Source organism: Schistocerca americana, chromosome 3 (genome assembly GCF_021461395.2).
Source record: "Schistocerca americana isolate TAMUIC-IGC-003095 chromosome 3, iqSchAmer2.1, whole genome shotgun sequence".
NCBI lineage: Eukaryota > Metazoa > Arthropoda > Insecta > Orthoptera > Acrididae > Schistocerca > Schistocerca americana.
In genome coordinates this window covers 429,121,649-429,149,394 of record NC_060121.1, presented here as the reverse complement: position 1 = coordinate 429,149,394, position 27,746 = coordinate 429,121,649, and positions in this window count along the sequence as shown.

Sequence of the window (27,746 nt, the reverse complement as noted above, 5' to 3'; positions counted from 1 at the left end):
CTAGTTCTGCAAGGTTCGCAGGAGAGCTTCTGTAAAGTTTGGAAGGTAGGAGACGAGATACTGACAGAAGCACAGCTGTGAGTACCGGGCTTCAGTCGTGCTTCGGTAGCTCAGATGGTAGAGCACTTGCCCGCGAAAGGCAAAGGTCCCGAGTTCGATTTTCGGTCGGGCACACAGTTTTAATCTGCCATGAAGTTTCATATCAGCGCACACTCCGCTGCAGAGTGAAAATCTCATTCGGGAATAAACAATTCCTTTTCCCCATCTGTCTCGTTTTCATTTCGAGCCCATTACAGGCTGGTTAAAACATTAATCAAATTCTGCATTTCCTTCACAGTCTGCTTTCCGCAGCGCTGCGGCGAGGACGTCTTGTTTACGTCCCGTCCGCGCGGTCGCGAGTGCCCGTAGTTGTTTACTACTTCGTCGCCGCTAGTTTAGAGTCCATCACTACCGACGCAACATGGCACATTCATACAGACAAACCACCATCAAGATCAGTTTTCAAACCGATCATGCACGACCGCGAGCTTTTGAAGTGGAACGTTTTCTACGTGACGACGTTAAAATTGACCCGCGAGACATAATTGGTATCCATCTCTCTATCACGTGCAGTGTTGTCTACGTCAAGCTAGTAAGTGACGAGGTGTGCAACAGAATCGTGAGCGCACATGCGAACGATCTTAAATTCAAACATTCTGATGGCCATATTGGGGCGGTCTCTATCGATCACGCGGGGCTTGGCCTCCGTACGATACGCGTCTTCGAACTCCCTTTCGAAGTACCACCGGACGTAGTCACCGCGGCTTTCCAGCCCTACGGCAGAGTGATCAGCCATATGGCCGAAAAATGGACCACCTTTACAACGTACCCCGTTCTTAACGGGGTACGACAGATTAAAATTGAACTGACAAAACATGTTCCGTCATATCTTGTCATCGGCGGATGTAGGGCGATCATTATGTATGACGGTCAGCCACGCACTTGTTCTGGTTGTGGCCAAGAAGGTCACGTCCGGTCGGATTGTCTCCGACGACGGCTTACTCAAATCCCGACAGGTGAATCTATGACTCCTTCTACGGTGACGACCCTTCCTCTCAATTACGCCGAAGTTACACGGGCAGCAACTCTTTCCGATGCTGACGACAGTAGTCCGATAGCCGCCCCCGATGGAGAGACCAAAATGGCTTCTGCAGTACAGGATCCGGCCTCTACAACGGCGCCCCCACCTGAAGATAATCACCGATCGACCTTGCAAGAAGGCGTGGATGCCAGAATGGACATTGACCCACGGGTTGTGCCGACAGCGGCTTTTCTTCCAGACACCGGAGCAGCTGACGAAATCCACCCACATTCAGATACTGAAACACACGTCCGTAAACAGCGTTCCCCGCGAAAACACAAGAGACGGCGGCGTGCTCCGTCGGACGAGTGTTTGCAGCGATCGTCTGACATGGACTGTGGAAATTCCGACGACGGTACCGGCGCTACGGAGGCAGCTGTAACTTCAAACTCAACAGATCGCCGTGGTGACGGCTTCAGCCCCTCAGACCCCACAGCACAGCAGGATCACAAGCAGACATCCGCTGCCGATTCCCAGCCAGCAGAGCCGATGGAGTCAGCGCCGAGTGCCGCAGCAGCCACTAACAGCCACCAACAGCCGATGGTGTTTCACGGCGACTGGGCGGACGACTGTGAGGAACACTCCTTGCCCATCGTGTCGGACGACACGGGGGGAAATTTACCCCACCAGTGTTGATCCTTTCCCGCCGTCAGTTACAGTGACGAGACAGCCTTACCAGGGTATTGATGGCCAACACGGATGCTGTGGATAGACCTCAAACTTATCGCGTTGCAACTATAAACATTAACACTATACGGACGCGCGCTAAGTTATCCTTGCTTCAGGATATGTTGAACTCTGCTTCCATCGACATCGCCCTTCTCCAGGAAGTGTACGTCGACGACTTCCCAGGCATGTACGGTTACGATGCTTGCGTCTCTCCAGCTTCCCCAACAGGCAGCGGTGTCGCTGTACTTCTTCGGGAAGGGATAGTGGCGGACGATATCCTGTTTCTGCCTGGGGCACGAGGAATGGCACTCACAGTACTGGGGGTCCGCCTTATCAATATCTACGCACCTTCCGGGACGGACAAACGTCGCGAACGTTCACGATTCTTTGCGGAAGACGTCGCCCCGCTCTTCCAAGGCCGCCACGACCATCTGGTGTTTGGAGGTGACTACAATTGCGTACTGGCGCCCAGAGATCAACTCCCACGACATAATCCGTGCCCGGAACTCGGGACGCTAATTCGAGACCTGCAGATGGTGGACACTTGGGAACATCTTCACGGCCACCGACCGGGATTCACGCACTTCACAAGTCACTCTTCCAGTCGTATCGATCGGATTTATGTCTCACGCTCTCTCGCCGCTGGAACACAGGATGCGGAACTGTGGCCTGCAGCATTCTCGGACCACTCAGCTTACATTTGTGCCGTCACCCTGCAGCGGCAACAAGTGTGGAGAAGCCGCAGCCCGTGGAAATTAAACATCGCTCACCTGTCGTACCCGGATTGCCGCCAAGCCGTTGAGGATACGTGGCATTCGTGTGAAAATCGCCTCCGTGCATATCCCACAACGATCCGCTGGTGGTTGGACTGCGCCAAACCGGCACTGAGGCGAACGTTGATAACCTACGGTCGTGACCACGCTACCTGGCGAAGACATACACTCGACTTTTACTTCCGGGTCCTGCGCGACTGCGATGCTATGGCGCCGTCTCCGGAACGACAAACGGCGGTCCACCGTGCTAAGGCTCAGATCCTCGCTCATATGCGACGCCACCTAGAGGGGGTAGTCATCCGCTCGAGGACGCAGGATCGGATACCGAGCGAACGCCCGTCAATGTTCCACGTCCTTCGTGAACGTAAACGACGCCAACGAGCGCTGATACGCTTCATCGACACGGAGGACGGTCATCGCCTCACCACGCAACACGACATAAACACAGCGTTCTACAATCATTACTCCCAACTCTATTCCGCTCAGACCCCTGATCCGACAGCACTGGAGGACGTCTCTCAGACGATTTACGGCACCGTCACCCCGGCAATGGAAGCGGCCTTGATGGAAGAAATTACAGAAGAAGAAGTGATCGACGCCTTTCGAAAAGGTGCTGTCAACAAGTCTCCGGGTCCTGATGGCCTCCCCTTGGAATTTTACCGGACTTTTCAATATTTATTAGCCTCCCGATGGACGGACATCTGTCGCGAACTCCTATCCCCGGACGTGCCGCTCCCTGCGGCCCTTGTGGAAGGAATGATTCTTCCTATTCACAAACCGTCCGGTGGCTCACGACTGCAGGACTACCGCCCGTTGACGCTATTGAACTGCGACTTTAAGATCTTCTCTCGACTGTTGGCGGCGCGGATACGCCAGACCCTACGAAATGTTATCTCACCCGATCAAACGTCATTAGGAGGCGACAATAATATTCAAACAGCACTCAGTGAATATCGTGACTTGATCTCACTGGCGAGGGCATGTCGTCTGAAGGGTGCACTGGCGGCAATCGATTTTAGTCAAGCTTTCGACCGAGTGGACCACAACTATTTGGAAGCGGTCCTCCAACATATGCGGTACCCACAGCCATTCGTCACTGTCGTCATGCGACTCCTCCGTGGCGCGACGTCCAAGGTGATCGTCAACGGCCGACCTTCGCAGCCCCTCACCATTTCTCGATCGATACGCCAAGGGTGCCCTCTGTCCACTTTACTTTACGCTGTGGCCATGGAACCTCTCCTCTGCGGCCTGCGCCAACGACTAACGGGTATGACGTTACGAGGCCACACTTTCCGGTGTAAAGCGTACGCTGACGACCTGGTGATTGTCATCCGCCACGGTGACGACACCGCTAGCGCACTAAATTGGATAACGAAATATGGCATGGCCGCTGGTAGTCGTATCAACGTCGCAAAATCGGTGGCGATGAACATCGGGGTCGGATTGTCGGAGAACAGTGTCACCCCCTTACAGCTCAGAGATAGTTTGAAATGTCTCGGCATTGACTTTACAGACGATATACGACGGACCGCTGCTCACAACTTTCGACGGCTTTTACGGAATGTTCGGACTGGAATTGCCAACAACCGCCTACGAGCCCTGGACATCGTCCAACGGACCCAGTACGTTAACTCACATTTAGCGTCACGCATTCCGCACATCGCCCAGATATTACCTATACCGGTGATGTTAGCACGCCGTATACATGCGGCTTTTGGGTCCTTCGTGAGTTCAGGAATGCTTTTCAAGATCAAATATGAGACTCTCACCCTTCCTCCGGATCGGGGAGGGCTTGGCCTTTATCACGTTTATGACAGAGCGGTCGCCCTATTTGTGAGCACATTAGTCAAACTACGGCACCGCCGTCCGGACAGTCTGACCAGTTTGTTAATAGAAGAACTAGCACCGCCCTCCCTGTTGCCGCCTGTGCCGATACACCACGTCCCCTCCTCGCTCTTCTACATCGGTGTCTTTTACCTCGAACTCAGTTACGTTCGACTTGCCTTACCAGCGACTCAACTGGCGACGGCAAAGACGGTTTATAGGGTCCTACAACGTGGACGACCCGATAACGTCGTGGAGAGGAAGCACCCGAACGTCAACTGGCGAGTAGTGTGGAGGACAATTCACCACGTAACACTGGACCCTGACGTCACGTCGATGTGGTATATCACTGTCAACGGTAAGCAGGTGACCAGATCAAGGCTACATGCGATCCACATGGTGGACTCACCCACGTGCACGTACTGTGGCGTTCAAGACGACGATGAACACCGTCTTAGCTGTGGCGAGTCTACGGCAGTGTGGCACTTAGTGAGGCAAATGTCAGCATACTTCCTTCGGGTAACGCCGAATCATATCGACCCCAAGACTATCTTATTCCCGGATGAAACGTATTACCCACGCACTAAAACTAATGCAATGACGTGGCTTCGTGGACATGCAGTGCATTATTTGTTTCAAGACGGCACTAAGGACACTTTACACTTTTGGAACTATTTGCAGGAACGACATTGCAAGATCCTCCGTAACCCTAAGTATCGACAATATTTTTCCAATTTTTTGTGGAGTGCGTTCCACGACCCTCCACGTAGCTGGAACATCACGGGTAAGAGAAGCTAAAATTACAATACGATGATAGAACACTACACGGTACGACGTGGGATCTACTTTCATCATTACGAGAAGTCATACCTGGATGATACAGCAGATGGAGAGTTTCGTTGTGAACCCTCACACTCTGTAGCAGTATTTGCCCCATTTCCTCTTTTTGTCCCCGGTGCGAAAAGGTCTTCGCAGTTTTAGTTTCCCCATCCGGTGCAAGATGTAGCACTGGTTAATGGTGGTATGGATTCCACCCTTCAGTTTTGTTTCATGGTTTCCTTCGCCCCGCAGTTTGTTCTCTTTCTTTATGCCTTTTTCTACAACTATTAGCACGGTTTTAGTTATGTGCGTCCCCAACTCGACGCAAAGAGTGCACTTACTAGTCTTCAGTTCCTTACTGTTAAAAAAAATTTAAAAAAAACAAAAAAAAAAAAATTTAAAAAAAATTCAAAATAAAAAAAAAAAAAAAAAAAGATGGTAGAGCACTTGCCCGCGAAAGGCAAAGGTCCCGAGTTCGATTTTCGGTCGGGCACACAGTTTTAATCTGCCATGAAGTTTCATATCAGCGCACACTCCGCTGCAGAGTGAAAATCTCATTCGGGAATAAACAATTCCTTTTCCCCATCTGTCTCGTTTTCATTTCGAGCCCATTACAGGCTGGTTAAAACATTAATCAAATTCTGCATTTCCTGAATCTCGGTTGCTATAATACTCGCACGATGTGCCCACAAACAATACAGTCTTTAGACTTTTCCAGAATCTCTGTCAGCAAGGTTTCGTCCATTTCGGACAGTGGTATCTTAGAGCACAATGACGGAAAACAACTTCTGTCCTGCAGTTGGCGCAACAGGATCAAGTTTCGTGTTGGGGAACAAGTGGGAGAGGATACGGTCGTATTCAACCGACTGTCCGAAGAGTGAACTCGGTCTATAGGTCGACCAACAAGTCAGCACATATGCGATCAGTTGGCCGGTGGGCCGATAAGTTAGTTGGAGGTTGGGGTTGTTTGGGGAAGGAGTTTAGACAGCGAGGTCATCGGTCTCAACGGATTAGGAAGGATGGGGAAGGAAGTCGGCCATGCCCCTTCAAAGGAACCATCCCAGCATTTGCCTAGAGTGATTTAGGGAAATCACAGAAAACCTAAATCAGGATGGCCGGACGCGGGAGATAAGTTAGTGCGTGCATAGGGCCGTTTAATGATACCAAAGACGCAACCTCTCGTGTTATTTTTGTTTGGTATGTTGAAGGACTCCGTATAATAACTTTAACATTCTAATTATATTTATTAATTATTTGAAGTATTGTAATTTATACTCTTTTTAAGAGAGAATGACTTAGGGATGTTAACGTTTCCTGTCGTCTAAATATAATGTGAAATTCGAACCACAAGTGTAGCTGATGCGACCCAGGCAAATCAAAATTATCGCATTATTTTGAAGAAAATAAAGAAAAAGAGAAACCAATTATGTTGCCCACGGTTATAATTTTTAGAAGTAGCATAGAAGCTGAGATTCCATTATTTTTGTTTTTGTTGCAAGATAAAATGTTGTGTTTAAGTGAAGGAAACTATAAAGGCAGGAAAAATGAATCTATTTACTATTTTAGATTTTCAGAGCAGGTAGTGTTTCTTGAACACTACGTTTTCAAATTATGTTTAGGAGGTTTGTCAGTCTGAAAGTGAGCAATAGATTTCTTTACATCCCGAAAGTTTTCAGTATTTTTCTGGATTGACATGATTCATTTTAAATGGTAAACAAACGAAATCTTAATAAACCGTATTACCACATTGCAAATTTTTCGTAAATAATCCCATAAATTCAAAGATTAGGTAAAAAATAATTAGGTATATTTTTAATACTTTCCTTCATATTGCTGCCTAAAGGCGCTACTTTTATTTCCTTCAAGCTATTAGTCCCTTCCCTTTATTACATAAGAAGCCAGTTAAACAATAAAAATGTCATACTGTGATAAACAAAAGGTATATTTATTTACATCATTTTTATTTCATCTATTGGAGCTGTCACCGTACAAGATGTGTGGAGAACACGTTTCGTCTCCAAAGTGCTGAGTAACGTCACGTCTAGGCGATTAAGCTCAGAATATTAAATAAGTGCCGTACTTTTGGAGTCACTCTAGCCGGTACCCCTTCACCGTAAGCTATCCGGTGTTGGCTCATTGTTCTGAGGCAAAAAAAGATCTAAAAGGTCCACTCTCTCTCTTTCTCCTTTATCGTCGATCCAGGTAGTAGGACCTTTTTCCACCGAATAAGAACTCTGCCATTATGCACTTTTCTTTTTTTAGTACTGTGATGACTACAGTAACTCGCGTGTAGATGTAGGAGCCGGCCTAAGAAGGAAGAAGGTAACATTGCACATAATACAGTCGACTGCACTACTTAACGACACCGCAGTTAATTATAACTACTGTAACACAATAATGATATTTGCATAGTTACGTTATAAGCAGAAAGAGGTAGAAAAACGCTCATGTAAGTGAGGAGGCGTAATTTTTTCTGTTTTTTTTTCATATGAAAACAAAATATAAGTTTGGCGGCCAATAAAACATACACACTAGTGTCCAAAATAAAGCAAAAAACCGAAATTGGGCAATGTTGCGTTTATTTTGTCCGCAAAACAGTATATTCAGGTGATAGTAAAGTAGAAACAAAAGAAAGAAAACAGATCTTAAACAACTGCAACATGCATAACAGTAGACAAAAATGTTCTCCGCTTTTTCCACCTAAGAGGATTTACACACTCATTCCAACAGCTAGTTAATGCCCTCAGTATGGGGTGTGACCACACCATACAAGCCTGACAAACGACGGGATATGCTGTGAATGGTGTCATCAATCTCATGTTGATGCAATAACGCCCATTTTTCCTGCAGAGCTGCTCGCAGTCTTGGAGTATGGTTGGTGGATGGTCACGTGACGCAGCCTGTCTCCCTAGTGCATCCCATACACGCTCTATAGGATTCAAATCAGGAGAGCGAGCAGTCCATGCCATGCTTGCAATACCTTCCGTTTCCGAAAAAAAAACATTAACTACCCGTGCTCTATGGGATAGAGAATTATCGTCCAACAGTACGAAGTCTGGGCCCACAGCACTTTGCAGCAACGGCAATTGAGGTCCCAATATGTCGTCACGATACCTGACAGCAGTTAAACATTGCCGATTTAGCCGAACAATTTCGTGAAGAAGTATTCGAGTCGTCAACATGATCCCTGCCCACATCATTAGAGATCATCCTCGATATCAGACTCTTTCCACAGTGGTAGGGTCCCGAAGACGCGTCAGAGGTACACACAGAGCAGTCTCCGACAATAAAGACCACTCTTCCGAAGCCTTCTGTACACCGTTTGCTTCACTTCAACATGTCCACTGAAAGCTGCGGTGAATGAGCGTATGGTATTCGTGGGCGGGAGACCCCTCGCGGTGCGGTTCGGCCGTCGCTCCACAAATTCTTTAACGCCACTACGGCGACTTATGAGTGAATGAAAGACACACAACAGCCAGTCATCTTGAGGCAGAGAAAATCCCTGACCCCGCCGGGAATCGAATCCGGGACCCCATGCGCTGGAAGCGAGATTGCTACCGCAAGACCACGAGCCACAGACAAAGGTGCTGTATCAGATACAGTTGCCATGCAGTAGTAAGGTGGTACCGCGGTGCCCTTATAGCCAGACAACGGTTCTCTCTCTCTAATGTTACATGTGGTCGTCTCCCTCAAGGTCTTCAGGATAGTTTCGATCTCTGTAATCTATTGACACCTCCGAAAAACCAGAGAACGATTCACATTAAGCCATCGGGCCACATCAGTTTTCGACTGTCTTGCTTCTATTCTTCCATTGGCCCTCCACCGCATACAGCCTGTGGGGAGTCTTCTCTGTGTCATACTGCACCCTCTCTGACTATGTTGTAGGGAAGCAGCCTACTCACGTAGTATAAAATTCACTTGCTCTGACGTCATAAATGATGCATAATACTTTAAAAATCAAGTACATAACCTGAAACGTTTCTAGCATGTCAGGAGTAATACTAAATCAATATGTGTTGAATGTCAGTTCAATAACTTTAACCATTTTCGAAATTTTGACGTTTTTCTGTAAAAATCATTGGCGCAACAGAAAAGAGCTAGAAACTTAAAAATTTGTATTTAGATTCCTTTTGCATAATAATTTAGTAGAAACAGTATTCTGGAGCTCACAAATCAAACTTTTAGTAGAAATTCATGATTTTCTGGTTTTTGTCTTAAAAATTAAAGAGGCAAGATAGTTTAAGTAGGCAAATAAATTAGGTTAGGATGTTTAAATTTAAGTAGAAGGGAGATCCACTATAATCATAAAGATGTGAGATGTTTCAATTGAATAACTATAAAACTATAGCGATAGTGTATCTCCAAAGGGCAAGTTCAGAGCTAGTCTACTGCGTGTGGTGTAATTAAATTAATTCTCTCGCCCAAAATATTTGATTTAGCCACGTCAGACTTTTATTATGATTACTTACCTGTGTGCTGATTGCACATTTAAATTGAGGGCTTCATCGGCCATGAGCAAAGGAAGCAATGATTTATTCAATAACTTAAAGTGATGCATTACTAGCCCGACGGCTAGTCGGGAGAGCGGAATTGATCAGGCGTTTCCTTAGCCGTCCGCACCGCGGCTTTATATATAATAACGCTGCGCGAGAGAGGAACCACGCACGCAACAGTATCGCTGAGATGTGCAGCCGCGAGAAGGACGTACCTGCGCTTGCTAGCGACGCGAAGGGTGTGGCAGATCGCCGTCCGGCCCCGCTTGCGCCGTCGGCGGCCCCATCTGGCCCTCCACTCATGACGACCAATGCTATGCCTATAGATTTGATGGACACAGCTCCGGAAACCTTGAAGACAGCGCTATCTGCTTCGCTCCCCGATTCTGAAGATGAGAGCTCTACCGCCCCTCAGCCACATGGACGAAGCGGGAAACAAAAGAGGAGGGCAACAGCCGCGACGTCCGCTGTTTGCAGCTCGCCGATCGAGAAGAGGTCCAAGCAAGATTTCGCCCGTGATGCCGACGGTTTTGACCCGGCCCGGCGAACTGCAAGACGCATGCAGTCATCGACGACGCTTCCAACCGCCGTCGCCAACTCATTCGACGCGCTCGCTGACGCGCCGGACCAGCTGCCGCGCGATCCTGAGCCGAAGAAAGACTCCCATCTTCCACCGGTGGTCCTCCAGTTTCGGCCGCCCTATGGGGAACTGCAGGAGTTGTTGCGCAGCTGGACAACAGCCGTGTACACCGTGAAGCCTGCCGGGCGTGACCTGTACAGGGTCACTCTCCGCACTGCTGACGATTATCGCCGGGTCACTCAGGAGGCGTCTGAGCGTGGTATCCCATTCTATACCCACGCTTCCGCACCTGACAAGGTCTTGAAGATTGTAATCCGCGACCTCCCGTTCAACATGGAAGCCGATCACCTGCATCGTGAACTCGCTGACCTGGGCTTCTACATCCGGGCAGTCGTTAAGATGAAATCACCAAAATCATGCGATGATATGCCGCTCTTCCTGGTCGTCTGCTCCGACACCGTGGAGAACCACAAACTCTGCCAATTGAGGCGGGTCGCCGACGTTCCGGTTCAGACCGAAGATCTTCGCTTCCGGAGAGGCCCTGTGCAGTGCTTTCGCTGCCAGGGGATCAATCACGTCGCGCGCCACTGCTCTATGCCGGACAGATGTGTTAAATGCGCCGGCACCCACGCAGGACGTGCGTGCCCCCGTCCGCCCACCGAGAAGCCGACATGTGCACTATGTGGCGGTGCTCACGTGGCCAGTTATCGTGGGTGTGAGGTGTGGAAGCGTGCCATCGCTCGCCAACGTGGCCAAACACCAGCGCCACGTCCGAAGAAGCCAGCAACGAGACGGCCTGGCGTCTCTTTCGAGGCGGCAAAGTCAGCGGCGCCCTCCGCCATCCCGGCTGCGTCGGCTGCTCCTGCTCCTGCCGCATTCAAGGCAGTGCCGACACCTGAGGCTCGTGCGCCTCCACCACAGCTGCTAGTGGCGGACCCGGGTTACTGCCTCTCCCGGGACGTCGGCTGGACCGCGCCCCGCCAACCACCGGCGCGGGGGTCACCGCCCCGTAGGTACCCAGCGCTCAGCACGGTCAGTCGAGCAGCCCCAGGTGGACTCTCACAGCGAAGCAGCTACGCCTCCCCCTTCCAGCGATGGGGCCGCGCCGGCTGTCTCCACCACTGACCTGGCCAAACTCGTCGCGCAGCTCAATGCCCTGGTGACCAATGCTACGAAGTTGATTGAAGTCCTGTCGCAGCAACTCACCGCTGCAGTGCCGATGGCCTCTCCGGCCCCGACCACTGTCAACACTCACCAGCTGCACCATGGGCAGCGTTAGAGGGCTCACCGTCGTCGCGTGGGATGCCAACGGCGTCCGCACTCGAGCCGGCGAACTTCGCCAATTTCTTCGAGACGAAGCCGTCGACGTCTGCCTTATCAACGAAACCCACCTGAAGCCTGGGGTCGACATCGGGGCGGCAAACTACTCCAGCTATCGCACCGATTGACTGACGGTGGATGGTGGGACAGCCGTTTACGTCCGCAATGGCATTCGTCATCACATGATACAACTTCCACCACTGGCAACGCTGGAGGCCACTGGTGTCGTCGTTCACACCTCGACGGGCACCATCACCTTCGTCGCTGCCTATCAGCTGCTGTCTCGTCCCCTGGACCCTGCTGACATCGATGTTCTGCTCTCCTTGAGGGGGCAGATGTTCGTCGCCAGGGACTTCAATAGTAAACCTGTCTCCTGGAACTCCAGGATCACCAATGCTGCTGGCTGCTACCTGATCCGGGTAGCGGAACGTCACCATGCGCTAGTGGTGGGGCCGTACGACCCGACAAACTTCCCTGCCCGTGGCCTCCCGGATATAATCGACATCGCGGTCGTCAAGGGCATCCCTCATCAGATCACCGCCACAACTAGGACGGCATTGTCTTCTGATCATGTCCCAGTGGTTTTTGATATCTACCTAGACGCCCTCCAACAGCCCAGGAGAGGCATCTCACTTGCTGGCATCGACTGGGACAGGTTTCAAGCAGCCGTGACGCACTCACTCGCCGCCGCGCCGCCCCCTGCGGAAGCTGGAGCGGATGCAGCACTTTTGCACTTCGCGGTAACCAAGATCGACGCTGCCTCTATAGCAACGCCGCCCCGACCTCACCCTCTGCCTGACTAATCCCGACGGCTGCCGCCGGACTTCCTTGAGGCCATCACTGAGAAGAACCGGGTCTACCAGGAGTGGCAGAGGACAAGAAATCCGACACCAAGCGCCTCCTCAACAGGATGCGTCGGGACATCCGGGCCGCCATTGACAACCATCGCAATCGCGACTGGAATAACAAGGTCGCCACCCTCTGTCTTGACGACGGCACGGCCTGGCAGATGACGAAGCGTTTCCTACGCCGCACGCAACGTATCCCTCCGCTGCTGGTCCACGGTCAGGCTGTCTGCGAACAGCTGCGAAGACTGATGCCCTCGCAGACGTCTTTAAGGCTGTGTTTACGCCGATCGAAGACCCAACTGACGCTGTCCACGACGACCTGGTTGCTGACCGGCTCCCACGCTACTTGGAGGCACGCGCCGACGATGACGTCATTGAAGAGACGACGGCGGAGGAGGTGTCGTCCATCGTGTGCAGTGAACCCCAGGAAAACTGCGGGCCCAGACGAAGTTTCCAACGCCCTACTCCAGAAGTTGCCGCTGGTGGCTGTCACTCATCTCGCCGACGTCTTTAATGTAATCCTCCGGTCCTGCAGTTTTCCTCAGTCCTGGAAGCATGCAGAGATCGTGGCGATTCCGAAGATGGGGAAGGATCTGCGTCAGCCCATGAACTACAGACCTATTAGTTTACTGCCGGCCATCTCCAAGGTCTTTGAAAGGATGTACATCAGGCGGCTGCAGCGCCACATTGACGAGGAAAGCCTCCTGCCCGAAGAGCAGTTCGGCTTTCGCAGGGGCCACTCGGCCGTTCACCAACTCCTTCGGCTAGTGTAAGGTGCGTTCGTCGCCCTCGAGCAGCACGAGTTCTTCGGCGCGGTGTTCCTGGACGTGTTGCGTGCTTTCTACAGTGTGTGGCACCGCGGCCTCTTATTCAAACTTTTTTAACTTGGGTGCCCGACGTCGCACGTCCGTCTCATCCATTCCTATCTTGCCGATAGGACCTTCCATGTGCGGGCCGTGCATGGCTTGTCTTCCGTCCACCGCATCAACGCCGGTGTGCCATAGGGCTTGGTCTTGGGGCCACACCTGTACCCGCTGTACACGTCTGATGCGCCGAAGATCGACCGTGTGCGGCTCGCCCTGTACGTGGATGACACGACTCTGTATACGAGGAGCCTCAATGCCGCCGTCATGCGCCGCCGTCTGCAGCTCGCCATTGACACCCTGGCAGCCTGGGCAGTCAAGTCGCGTCTACTATTCAATGGGGCCAAGACGCAGTTCCTGATCGTCACCAGGAGACTCGTTCCTGCAGGTCTGCAACCACTCACCATCGGGGGAAGCCCTGTCCCATGGCGTCCAACGGCGAATTACCTCGGCGTCACCATCGACCGCCAACTCACGTGGTTTCCGCACATCTGCGAAGTGAAGACCAAAGTGCGGAACAGGCTCCGCATCCTGTAAACGGTGCTGAACCCCGGCTCCCAACTACCACCGCGGCTGGGCATCACCCTGTACAAGGCGCTGCTCCACCCTGTACTCCAATACGCCGCCGTCGTCTGGGGGAACGCCGCCGACACGAACCTGAAGAAGCTGGAGACACTGCAGAATCGCAACCTTCGGCTGGCCTTACACCTGCCTCACGATTTCCCCACCGCTCATCTTCACGACGTCGCGGAAGTCCGTGTGCTCCGTGACCTCTTCCAGACGACCGCCCTCACCTTTTACGAACGTGCTGGCCGGTCACACAACGCCTAAATCCGGACGCTGGGCCGCAAACTGCCGTGCAGCGTCGCCACCCGCTGGCCACACCTGCTCGCTGCATAGCTAGCTCTGCAGAACTGTGCTGAGGAGACACCCAAGAAGACAATCCACATGTGAAGACGCATTACATCAGCATGCATGGGAGGCAAAGCAATAACTGCTGCGAATTCCATCACACATCGGAGGACAAGTTATCTCCGTGCAGATCCACGTGAGAGAGGAAGGCCCCAGTTCTCTCCAGACGCTGATTAGCGCACCACCTGTGTTGGGAGTCGCGTCGTGTCGGTATCATTGCCATAAACAGCCTCGGATGCCGTAATAAGTTACTCGGGATACGCGTAACCATGAAATCGTTTTCGAGTGAAGTGTTGATTCTGGGATGACTTTAATGATATATCTTCAGTTTGCGTATGTCGTATTTTCACGTGCCGCCGCGGGACAGACATTCTACCATTATTTAGCGTGGCGTTTGATGAACATTATCATCAAATTATGGCGAGCATTCACTTAAACATTTAATTTGAACAGTTATAGTTGCATCAGCGCATTAGACTCTGAACTGCTCTGTTAGTTGGATTGTGTGGATTGTTTTTGGTCTGTGACTTTCAGAATATAGTGAACATTTTTAGAGAATCGTTTTTGATTGTGAATCACAGACAATCTCCTAATTCCTCAGAGCTATAAGCTGTAGCTATAAGTGTATTTCTCAGATGAAGTGGGCACTAGGAATTCTAATTACAGGCTTCACGTTTTGCTAATCACTTTCTGGTTGCCAATATTGTAGTTAGTGAGCCAGTGCTGAGAACGGAAAAAGACTGCATAAATAATAGGAACATTTAACAACAATTAATTCCACCTGCCACCCCACATATGGTTAATCGGCCGGGAAATGCATCTTTTCTACTTTACATTCTACATTTTACATTCTCAATAATTCCACCCGCCGCCCCACAATGTACACAGCGATTGTGGATGTGGAACCAACCGGAAAACACTATCCCCTTTTATAGGTGCCCCGACGTCGTCGTTGGTGTCGTTGTCCTTTGACCAGAATGCCATCTTTCGCGTAGGACACGATCGTACGGACATCTGTTGGTAGTTTGAATGATTATATCGTGAATTAGACACAGCACGGAGAAACAATGGTTTGTTGCTTTAATTTCAAGTGGTTCAAATGGCTCTAAGCACTGTGAGACTTAACATCTGCGGTCAACAGTCCCCTGGACTTAGAACTACTTAAACCTAACTAACCTAAGGACATCACACACATCCATGCCCGAGGCAGGATTCAACTTGCGACCGTAGCAGCAGCGCGGTTCCGGAATAAAGCGCCTAGAACAGCTGGGTCACAACGGCCGGCGCTTTAATTTTGAAACCAGTGTAGTAAATTACGTTAATTGCTGTTAAACATTCGAAGTACTGCTTGAGGGACTATCAGTCACTACTAAGTTTATCCGAAGACGCACACGTAGACACACAGATATAATATAAATACAATCTACTGTTGGCTACACTGCAAGAAACAAAACTTGATATGGTTGAAAAGTGTGTAACCAGTATATTTAACCTCTGGGGTCAGAATAGTAGCTTCAGCTGCACGAAATGAAGCACATATGTAGTGCGCACTATGAATAGCAAGATATACATTGAGCAAGAAAGTGCATGAGCCAGTACTGTTTACAATCTGTTCAAACGGTTTTATTTGTCGAAAGCCTCTGGCTATAAAAACAATAAACGATACAAACGATACAAAACAGCTTTTCTGCTGCCAGTCACGATTTTGTGGGTTGATATTTGTAATTATAGACACTCGGGAAATATTGATTATCCTTGAATTAATGTTTTATATTCCATGATGTACGTTCCTTGGAGAGAAATAAAATTAATGTTGTATTGGAATCACGGTGTTGTGTGTCCGTAATACACGGTTTAATTTATTTATCTCCTGCACGTCGCATATCTGGAAATAACTCCCATTATCAAGTACCTTTTCTTTGTACGAAGGCAGTTTTAGGCGAAATGTTTGCGAAATGTGAGGTACTGCTCTATTCTGCCGTTTATCGTAATATAAGCACGCTCAGTTTCGTAAATGTGTTTTCCAGAAAATTAATTGCATTTATTCAGCTGCACAAACGCATAAGGTGAAAATATTACTAGAGACTGGAAGTTTAACAGTGTTTAAAAAATACCAAAACTCTTTCTATATGATACGGTAATCATATTGTATCTATTGTACCAAAGCCCTGCAGACTCATTTAATTCCCTGTTGTAGTGACAAACAGTAGTGACGCATTTTCCAGTTTAATGACTCTTTCGATTTAGCCAACAGGAAAACGTGGCAGTAGTAATCAATGAAATCACGGCTCAAGTATTTAGGTTAACTTCCGGGAGATTTTTCAGGATCAAAGCAGATAAAGGCTAATTGCCTAGTAAGATAATCTAATCGTTGTTTCATCTTTTGCTCTTTTAAGATAAAATTAAACTGTGGTTTAATCTCAGAATGAATTTTCGTCAAAGTTTTCGTTCGACACTTATTTTTGAAATTACGGATTGAAAATGTATGTCTCTAAATACGTTACGTATCACTTCAGTTTACATGTACATAGCAGCTGACAATGTCCATTGCTTTGATCTTTAGATTTGTACAGGGATCTGAAGATGGTGCCGCTGAACTACCGAAACTGACAGCGTAATAATATTATTCCATAAATTTACAACTGCTGGATATTTGTTTTCTGCAAGTCATTTCAGAAGAGGCATCCTACAAGCCACATTTATAATCACTCACTTCCAAGCTTCGTCTTTACCAACAGCAACGATTACATGGTAGCAGATACAAATTTCGTCACAAACAAAACTTGTAAACAGTGTACAACGCATACTAATTGATAGAAAAAATGTGATATTTTTTGCTTTCTGCGGAAAGTAAAAGAAGAAGACGCAAACCATCTTTTGTAGTCTATTCTGAGATTATATTCAAAAAAATTTAACGATATCTCTCAAAGAAGTTGGGGATCGGAGAAATCGTGTTCCAAGGAAGTAGAATTTAAGGTAATCACTGACGCCAGCAGCAGCAACCGTCATACATACGCCCATCCGGTCCAAATCTACAACGTCTCAAAAAGTTTGTGAAAGCTTCAACAGAAAAAAAATTATAACGTTTAAGAATAATACTGAAATAAACACATCGGTCCCTGAAGTTACTAATCAGGTTTCAAAATGCGATGGAACAGCTTTACACAGAGTCTCTCTCTCTCTTTCTCTCTCTCTCTCTCTCTCTCTCTCTCTCTTTCTTTCTCCCTGCACAAGGCAAGCTGCAGTTCAGAGCACCCTTTGTTGCATTTCATTGGGTCTTCGGCGAATGCCGATGGATTCGCCTATACTAGGTGCTCTTTTGTAGATCTTTAGTTTTCTATGACTCATTCCAGTCTCTTTTGGTCGAGCCACTAACCACAGAATGAGATCTTCCATGGAAATGCATTGCTCTTGAATGCCAATCGTGGTCGCGGCCTCAGCCAATAGATCGGTTTTTTGTCGTTCCCCACAATCTCAGCATTACCCTTGATCCACACAAATCTGAAACCTTTTACGTTATACTCGATGTTTAAGTTATCACCTCCCTTTGTCCTTAACAATTATACTAAAAGCTTTTTGCATCTGAAGGTGACGTAAAGTGAGCGTATTTGGTAGTTATAGTTAAATTAACAACGCGATCCAGATTGTTTTCTCTGTAAAATAACGAAACAGTATCAGTACAAGCTATCTCGTGAGACACAGTGCCACCTTTCTATGAATTTAAGTTGGTTTCGTAGCAATGCCGTATGATCAAATGTTACAGAAAAAAACATTTCCATTGCATACGTAGAATTTCTAATGATCTTTGATGTCATTATACACTCCTCTGAATATGTAAAATTACGAAAATTATGGTTTTAGTACTTCTGTGTCTACACCTCCATTTCTGATTTAATCTCCAAATACTTTGTAAGCAAACTTACAGCCTTTTTTCTGGTTCTTACTGCGACCCTATAAGCTTTTATTGGTTAAAAGCAGTCTTGGTTGCAATTTTAGTTTTTTATCTTTCAACGATGCGTTTGGCCTTATTTAGGCATCTTCAGGTTATTTACATATAAAACAGAGAACAAATACATCTATTTAAGAATCGCGATCGCGTTGTGCAGACTTGGATAACCTATAAGCATGTATAAACAGATCAACTATTGAAAGAGCAAATACCTTAATTTGGTATTTCTTAGAGGAATCCTTTAGTCAGTGTAGCCAAATGGCATCGTCGAATATATCAGGCCAACATCGCCTTCGTTAAGCTCAGAAAAACTAGAAATATAAAATAGTTAAATCATTACCTTTTCTAGATGGATGCGAGAGATTCTAAGATCTGCATAACGCGTTCACAGGAGCGAGTAACAGAGTAAGATGGGGGCTCAGGTAGTAATCATAATTATGCATCTTTCTCTGTTACTAGCTCCTGTGAACGGGAACGCGTTATGCAGATCTTGGTGCCTCTCGCGTCCATCTAGAAAAAGTAATGATTTTACTGTTTTATACTTCTAGTTTTTACTGAGTTTAACGAAAGCGATGTTGGCCTGATATATTCGACGATGCCCTTTGGCTACACTGACTAAAGGATTCCTCTAAGAAATGCCAAATTAAGGTATTTGCTCTTTCATTAGTTGATCTGTTTATACATGCTTATAGGTTATCCAAGTCTGCACAATGTGATCGCGTTTCTTAAATACGTGTATTAGTTCTCTGTTTTCTATGTAAATAACCTGAAGATGCCTAAATAAGGCGAAACGCGTCGTTGAAAAATAATAAACTAAAATTGCAACCAAGACTGTTTTTAACCAACACTATTCAGCACTGGTTTGCTGTATGCCACATATGGATTGGAAGAATTCTTATAAGCTTTTATTGTTAATTCTAGTGAGTATCGTGTCTTGAGTATTAGCAACCCATCCTGAAGTCGAGGTCTTTGTACACTACACCAATATTTCTTACTTGCTGATAGTAACTCGCACCCTTATTAACACATAATTACAGATACCATAATTTCATTAGTCGCTTTCGATTTTCACTACCCTTGTAATGGACACAGGCAACAGCTTTACACGATAGCAAAGACTTGCGGTCGCTTCGTAAAAATGCAGCAACTGTTGAGGAGTAATATGACCCACACCGAAGGTCTCGTACAAGTGCATTATTTACGACAAAAAATGTAACTTCGTATATTAGACAACGTCTCGTGTCTAACATTTTGAACTTCAGCGCCTACTTTACAATCACAAAGCAGCTTTTCATTATTTTGTGAATGTAAACAACGCACTCATTTAACGAGTGGAATTATGGTAGGCAATGTAACCACAGCCTCATATATCAGGCTTCCTGATAATCTAGAGATTCAGCACCGAGGTATAAAAAAAATTAAATAGTTTTAAAAAATAAAAATGTTTGGAGGTTCAATCTATTACATTCACGATGGCTGGTTTACTATTTTTTATTCTGCAGCGGTCTATCCGCTACTAACGTGCAGACGTAACACCTCTTGCGCAGACGATACAAGTCACTCGGTTTATCCAGATGCAAAAGAAAACGCAACATATGCTTTAGTATGATCGAGGCAAAAGCGAATGCCTTTCATGGTATAAGCTTGTAACTGTAGGCCTATTCTCCCGCTTCGTTGGAAACGAAACGTGTAACATACTCCTACCAGTGGAAGCTCTTCGATATGGTGTGACACAAATTTCAGCTGCAGGCTGCTGCTACAGGTCGCCCCAAATATATCGATAACGAGCAAGTATACCGAGGTGCCTATTTCGATAAAGCAGTGCGGAAAATGTGGAGTATTTTCTGACAAACGCAAGAAATTTTAACGTCCCGAATTGTAAGAGTATTTTGGAGCGAACTTTATACTTAGTCTGTGAAACTGAAAAGATCCTTCGTAGAGCATTTCAGCGGAATGACACGTGTGAAATACACCATCTGATCAAAAGCATCCGACCACCTCTATGTAATGCGAAACTGCCCACTAGCTGTCACGAGAGGTGGCGCCGCCAGAGTAAAAAAGAGGTAGTAAGTATTGCGTTCTGAACTGAAAAGCAATAACAGCAGAATGGGCCGGTCAGGATAGCTCAGAGATTTCGAACGTGGCTACTCACTGTATACCAGCTGAATAACAAACCAATAGGTGACATTTCTGATCTTCTAAAGCTGCGCAGGTGGTGATGTGATTGTGAGCACTGAAGGGTGGTTGTAAGAAAACCGCTTGATACAGCCGCAGGAATCACTCGTGCGTTCCAAAACGCTACGTGCAGTCTAGCTTCTACACTGACTGTGCATAGGGGTTCGGGCAGGTCCTCACAAGCCAAGTATTCCTGTAAGCAGTAATAAGCGGCGCTCGAGGTGGCGTAAAGAGCGACGCCAGTGGACAGTGGATGACTGAAAATGAGTGATTCGGATTAATCAATCACTTTATGTCTTACGGTATTCCAATAGGTGCAGTTAGATTTGGCTAAGCCTTGTGAACGTTACCTGCCAACACGTTTAGCGTCAACAGGGAGATACAGAGGAGGTGGAGTTACCAGGTGGTTGGAGTGTGGGTTCCTAATTGTGCTTAACGAAACGCTAGATGCCGAAGGATACGAAAACATTTTACAGCATTGTGTACAGAGCACAGTAGAGGTACATTTGGGGGACCATGACTATTGCTATCAGCGTAACAATGCACCCTGTTATAAACCAGCACCTGTGGGGTAGCGGTTTGTTGATAATACTCGTAACATCACTGAAATTGACTGCTCTGCCCGCAGTGACGACCTGAATCCAGTGGAATACCTTTCGGATGAGAATGTCAGCTTCGCTCCAGTTGCAATCGTCCACCGTTACGACCCTCTCTGAGTCTGGCTCTTCAAGAGGAATGGGCTGTCATTCCTCTACAAACATTGAGGCGTTCATAGAAAGTGTTCCCAGGATAGCTCAAGTGGTCATAAAGGCGAATGGTGGACACACCCCACATTAACGTCCACTAAGAGATGTCCGGATACTTTTGATCTTTTAATGCAATAATTCATGGTGACTGCGTCGTAAATCTCTGTCCACCGTCAGGAAGTGACGGCTCACAGTCGTCTACTCTTCTGTATCAAATGTAAACAAGTACGTAACTCGGGCACTTTGAACTACTGCTTGTTGCGAAATCTATGCACGATTAAGATTTATTCCTCAGGGAGCTCCTTTATTTATGCTTACAAACACGCACGAAGCTAGCTCTTGAAGCCTTTCTTGTTTTTTTAAATGTCTGTGTGGAGCGTAACACACGACACCGAAGCTCCTCGCCAAGTTGTTTCTCTTGGGAAATTTCAAAGAGTGCAGGGACGTCGCTGCTGTCACGTTATCGATCTTAGGAGACCCTTATGAAGACATACACCACTGGAAGTATGCCATGCAAGAAGGCTTTGTTTCTATAAATAATGCTCTCTGTATTCTAAAGGTCCTCCTTCTGTAGATGCTTTCCTTCGCTGAGACTGCCTCGTTGTTCAAAAATGGTTCAAATGGCTCTGAGCACTATGGGACTCAACTGCTGTGGTCATAAGTCCCCTAGAACTTAGAACTACTTAAACCTAACTAACCTAAGGACAGCACACAACACCCAGCCATCACGAGGCAGAGAAAATCCCTGACCCCGCCGGGAATCGAACCCGGGAACCCGGGCGTGGGAAGCGGGAACGCTACCGCACGACCACGAGATGCGGGCTCTGCCTCGTTGTACTTGAATATTTTACTTTCACTACTGCAGAATGCTGCAGTGACGTGTCCTTCCTTGTAACCTAACCTCCGACTTTCTTTCGACGCTGAACGAGTGCAAAGAACAATTGGTGACTGCGAAGCTTATCAGGAGCAACAAATTCGGTCACCGTGTAACTTCGCTTGATAGCACCATGACACAAGACAGTCTTTTCTGTAGAAAGAAATTTCTCCATTGTATTGCGTAGATTAGTCTCACAGAAATAAACGGCAAACTATGTGAACAACACATTTCATATCACGAATCTCTAAGCACACTGTACTGAACTACAATTATTCAGTGCAACTTGATTGTAGCGGTTATTCCAAATAGGCTGTTAGTCATTACACATGTTCCCCACCCACTTCACTAGGCATTTCTATTGTGTTTCTATTATGAGCTGACAGTAAATGAGCTGCCAATGATACCTATGAGTAACACTGCATGAAATCAGAACCGATTTGAGTTTACGAACATCACCAAATGGTTCAGATGGCTTTGAGCACTATGGGACTTAACATCTGAGGTCATCAGTCCCATAGACTTAGAATTACGTAAAACTATCTAACCTAAGGACATCACAGACATCCATGCCCGAGGCAGGATTCAAACCTGCGACCATAGCGGTCGCGGGGTTCCAGACTGAAGCGCCTAGAACCGCTCGGCCACAGCGGTCGGCACGGACATCCCCCTTTAGTTGTTTAGATCACAGTCAATCGTTCACGACATCAGTTCATACTTCGAAAATCTGAAGAAGATCTCTCTTGATCGGCATTAGTAATGTTTATCAAACATTTCACACTTTCCCGATGAGTAATAATGTTTCTAAATATTGCGTCACTATTTCGTATTGAAATACGGTGAAAAACCTTAGCATTCAGCAGTTTTGGGTTATATGTTCAGTACCTCATATCAGTGAAGCCTTAAGGAAAGTTTCTGAGAAACTGAAGAAATAAAGTAACCGCTGCGTTTGTATTATTTCGTTTGTTCAAGGTGGACCGTCTCCAAAAGCCAATTTATTTGTAAGAATACACGGACAGAAGAGTTGAAACCTCTAGATGATTGCAGAAATTAAAATGGAAATTGATGAACTGCATTAATTTTTTGTCTATTAGGGGGACACACATACAGAGTTATCTAAAAACTATATCTAGAGCAAATAAGAAAAACACAAGAGAAATCGAGACAGTCTGCGAAGAATTTGATTGTTTAGGAGGACACAAGTAGGAGCCGGCCGGAGTGGCCGCGAGGTTCTCGGCGCTACAGTCTGAAACCGAGCGACCGCTACGGTCGCAGGTTCGAATCCTGCCTCGGGCATGGATGTGTGTGATATCCTTAGGTTAGTTAGGTTTAATTAGTTCTAAGTTCTAGGCGACTGATGACCTCAGAAGTTAAGTCGCATAGTGCTCAGAACCATTTGAACCATTTTTTTTTTTTTTTTGACATAAGTAGGCAAAATGAAGAGGAAGTGATGGGGGATTAGGGTATATTCCTAGGTATTACCATAAGTCTCTCCATGATAGTACAAGATAAATAAAAATAACCGTTGCTGGTAACAGCTCGGCCTTTCAGCTTGCTGTGGCAATGCATGACATAAAGCTTTAGCATGGTTCAGTGAAGTCAATAGGGAGTGGTCGTGTAGCGTCTATTTTAAGCCCAAATACTAACATAATTACATATTCCTCATACTTATTGTTATCGGAGACGAATTAGCGAAAACGAAAGAATGTGATAAATAAGTATTTGAAATGTGAGACGTTCGAAGTGATGAAAATGCTGTATAATATGTGGATACTGTTGTCACTTATCGCACTCTTTTTTTTATAGAAACACACACATGTTGTTTTACTGCTGTGGGATTTGGGATCCTTTCCAGATAAGATTGTCAGGGTACATCGAAAATGTCCGAAGGAGGCATCTCGTTTTGCATTATTGAAAATAGGGGAGAGAGTGTGACAGACGTGATGACGGAGATGGGGTGGCAATCATTAAAGCAAAGGCTTTTTCGTTCTGGCGAGATCTTTTCACGAAATTTCGATCACATTGTTCCCAACCTATATTAGGAAGAATCATCCTCGTAATAAAATAAAAAAAATCGGATATCGTACACAATGGCTGAAGCGCTCGATTTTCCCACTGCTGTTAGAGAGTGGAAAGATAGAGAAGTAGCCGGAAGGTGGTCAGAAGAACTCTCTGCCAGGCACTTAAGTGAGAATTGCAGAGAAGTTAAATAGACATATACACTCCTGGAAATTGAAATAAGAACACCGTGAATTCATTGTCCCAGGAAGGGGAAACTTTATTGACACATTCCTGGGGTCAGATACATCACATGATCACACTGACAGAACCACAGGCACATAGACACAGGCAACAGAGCATGCACAATGTCGGCACTAGTACAGTGTATATCCACCTTTCGCAGCAATGCAGGCTGCTATTCTCCCATGGAGACGATCGTAGAGATGCTGGATGTAGTCCTGTGGAACGGCTTGACATGACATTTCCACCTGGCGCCTCAGTTGGACCAGCGTTCGTGCTGGACGTGCAGACCGCGTGAGACGACGCTTCATCCAGTCCCAAACATGCTCAATGGGGGACAGATCCGGAGATCTTGCTGGCCAGGGTAGTTGACTTACACCTTCTAGAGCACGTTGGGTGGTACGGGATACATGCGGACGTGCATTGTCCTTTTGGAACAGCAAGTTCCCTTGCCGGTCTAGGAATGGTAGAACGATGGGTTCGATGACGGTTTGGATGTACCGTGCACTATTCAGTGTCCCCTCGACGATCACCAGTGGTGTACGGCCAGTGTAGGAGATCGCTCCCCACACCATGATGCCGGGTGTTGGCCCTGTGTGCCTCGGTCGTATGCAGTCCTGATTGTGGCGCTCACCTGCACGGCGCCAAACACGCATACGACCATCATTGGCACCAAGGCAGAAGCGACTCTCATCGCTGAAGACGACACGTCTCCATTCGTCCCTCCATTCACGCCTGTCGCGACACCACTGGAGGCGGGCTGCACGATGTTGGGGCGTGAGCGGAAGACGGCCTAACGGTGTGCGGGACCGTAGCCCAGCTTCATGGTGACGGTTGCGAATGGTCCTCGCCGATACCCCAGGAGCAACAGTGTCCCTAATTTGCTGGGAAGTGGCGGTGCGGTCCCCTACGGCACTGCGTAGGATCCTACGGTCTTGGCGTGCATCCGTGCGTCGCTGCGGTCCGGTCCAAGGTCGACGGGCACGTGCACCTTCCGCCGACCACTGCTGGCGACAACATCGATGTACTGTGGAGACCTCACGCACCACGTGTTGAGCAATTCGGCGGTACGTCCACCATGCCTCCCGCATGCCCACTATACGCCCTCGCTCAAAGTCCGTCAACTGCACATACGGTTCACGTCCACGCTGTCGCGGCATGCTACCAGTGTTAAAGAATGCGATGGAGCTCCGTATGCCACGGCAAACTGGCTGACACTGACGGCGGCGGTGCACAAATGCTGCGCAGCTAGCGCCATTCGACGGCCAACACCGCGGTTCCTGGTGTGTCCGCTGTGCCGTGCGTGTGATCATTGCTTCTACAGCCCTCTCGCAGTGTCCGGAGCAAGTATGGTGGGTCTGACACACCAGTGTCAATGTGTTCTTTTTTCCATTTCCAGGAGTGTATTAGCAGAAAAATGTATGTGTACCCCATTACGCACGTACCACGTTTCATGACATTAAAGTCGGCTATGGCTGACATTTGAGCCTAATGTGAAGGGCTGTTAGACATATTTCTGTATAAAAACGTAGGTTTATGAGGCCGTTGTGACCGTCCTGCAAGAGGCGACTGTTGTGAAGGCAGAAGCAGAGGTGGTTCTGTGTCAGGACGCACTCCCCTTGTTCGCTCCTTCCCAGTTTCCCTCGAAAGGTTGGTGGTGACAAAGTAGTGGATACTGTTCACCAGACGTCACTTGTCATGACCGCATAGTCCTAGCTTTTACGAAGATATCAGAGGTTCTCGTGCTTGCTTAACGAGTTTGTCATAGTATAGGGCTGGTTCGTAAAAGCTCTTGGTACCCGTTGTTGCTTTAGTAACAACGTTTCTTTCAGCACGTAAAGAAGATGACATGAGCCAGTCCAGCTGCTCTGTCTCACCACATTTCTGCTGACGTCCACCATCTGGCTCTCCACAAACGCCGATATTGCGTTTTCCCCTGATCCACTTTCGGCGGTGAAATATTCGTCGCGCCGGCCTCCTGTCGACACCAACGTAATGTAAGTGAGATAACTTCGCTCTGGGAATTAGCAATTTTTAACCGTTTTCTGCCTTCTACAAAGCTGGCATGCAACACTCCATACAATACTTCGGGGTACGTGAGCGCGTTATCAAAATGTTTTATTAAGCAAAACACCCTAAGGAAGGCCGTTTACAACAGAGGCCGAAATGTCGACAGAATTTTACATACTGACATATCCTGAAGAATGTTACTAAATGGTTCAAATGGCTCTGAGCACTATGGGCTTAACTGCTGTGGTCATCAGTCCCCTAGAACTTAGACCTACTTAAACCTAACTAACCTAAGGACATCACACACATCCATGCCCGAGGCAGGATTCGAACCTGCGACCGGAACGGTCGCGCGGTTCCAGAGTGTAGCGCCTAGAACCGCTGGGCCGCTTCGGCCGGCGAAGAATGTTACTGTCATTGTGTATGTAGTACTTATTTTTAAGGAAAAAATAACCCACTCTTACGAACACAGGATTTAGATTTTTTTTAAGGATCTTACGAAGAGCCCGAGGAAAAGCAACTAATGTATGAGAGTGGCATGGAGTGTGGATTGGGCAGGGAGTGGGGGATGTATCTGAGGGGCCATCAAATGCTGGCCTTGTGGAAAAATGTTCTCGAACCAGCTCCAGCTCTTTTGCATTACCTAACGTTTTTCTGACGCGTTAAGGTATTGCGTGCTTAACGCACGAGTGAGTTGGTGGGTACTTTACGTCTTCTTAATGTATAAGTAGATGAATGGTTCGACTAGGGTATTCTGCATATGATTGTTTTATGTCGTTCGGTCATCGCTATTGTGCAGCATATCGTACTTCACAGTAACTGGAGGTTCTGCAGCTTGTGAGTTCGCAACCACGGACCATACCTCCCAATATACATCATCACGAAAAGATGACTTGACAATAGATCCTGAGTTTAGCGTCTATCGATAGCTCTCTCCCCATCCTTAAAGAGCAGGGATATGTGACAGAAAGCAGTGTGAAGTTTACTAATGCACCAGTTAAAATGGTTCAAATGACTCCCCTAGAACTTAGAACCACTTAAACCTAACTAACCTAAGGACATCATACACATCCATGGCCGAGGCAGGATTCGAACCTGCCACCGCAGCGGTCGCGCGGTTCCAGACTGTAGCGCCTAGAACCGCTCGGCCACCCCGGCCGGCTAATGCAGCAGTTAATCTGTTACCGAAGGTTAGGCTTCTGTTGAGGTAAAGGCCTCAACAGATGGTGCTTTAGCACTGCAGTAAAACTGAATAAATGCAGTGCCCGGAAGTTTGGATTTGGAAGTGACAACTATTGCGACGCTTTTTCTTTCTTTTCTTTCTTCTTTCGCTGCTGCCTGTATCCCGCACTGGGCGCAGGGTCGGCAGGGTTAAGTACGGATTTGGCATGGTTAAGTTACGGGGTGGCCAGATGCCCTTCCTGCCGACACCCCATACCCCCCAGGACGGAATTAGTGCACCCCAGCTGTCTGCATCTAGTGTAAATCGTGAAATAGTGTGAATGTGTTGCAAATGTCTGCGAGTCATGT